The sequence below is a fragment of the Zingiber officinale genome, chromosome 9A, assembly GCF_018446385.1.
Source record: "Zingiber officinale cultivar Zhangliang chromosome 9A, Zo_v1.1, whole genome shotgun sequence".
NCBI lineage: Eukaryota > Viridiplantae > Streptophyta > Magnoliopsida > Zingiberales > Zingiberaceae > Zingiber > Zingiber officinale.
Window position 1 is genome coordinate 43,281,756 of NC_056002.1, and position 871 is coordinate 43,282,626.

Consider the following 871-nt stretch of genomic DNA (forward strand, 5'->3'; position numbering starts at 1 on the left):
TTTCTTGTCTTCAGTAAGTAATCTATTGCTTCACTAGCCTATACTTTTGTCCATGGCTACGGAAGCAATTGCTCCTTGGTATGCCCATATGTCTTCCTCCTTTGATAAGAATGCTAGATTATCCATCCGTCGCCAATATGAAATTTCTAGGGAATATAGCATCATAATCCCAACACCGAATGATCGACCTCATCGTCCCCCTGATGACTGCGTGACTTTTTTCAGGGACCAGTTGATAGGGGGCTTAAGGTTCCCCATTCCTCCTTTCTTGATTGAGATAAGTCGGTACTTTGATATTCCTTTGCAGCAGTTCGCCCCTAATGCATTTCGTTATCTATGCGGTACTTACATGTTGTTTCGTCTACGGGATATTCCTCCTACTCCTCAAAATTTCTTCATGTTTTCTTATCCCAAGTGCTCAGAACCGGGTGTTTTCCTGTTTCATTCACGAACTAAAATGGTTCTTTTTGAGGGTATGCCTTCATCTCTCAAAGCTTGGAAATCTCATTTTTTCTTCTTAAAGTTTCCAGGACCTATTCCTTGGTCTCATGCTTGGAAATCTTTTTTGCACCCCTTGCCCGACGTCAAGGAGTTTCATCTTCATCCTTCTTTCCCCCTCTATTGTGAGAAATTGTTAAATCATCGGCTTTCCATTCTTAAGTGGCTACGGGTTGATCTCCTATACTTGTTTGGTTTAAGCCCTGTCAGACCTGATACTCGAGTTCCTTTAGGTAATACCTTATTTCTTTCTCCTTATTTTTAACTGACTGAACTGTTGTTCTTTTTTCTGTAGTGGATAGCTTTTATGATGCTTTGATTGACGAAGAACTACGTGTGGAAGAGGGCATACTTCGCGCCAAGGAGGCTGAAC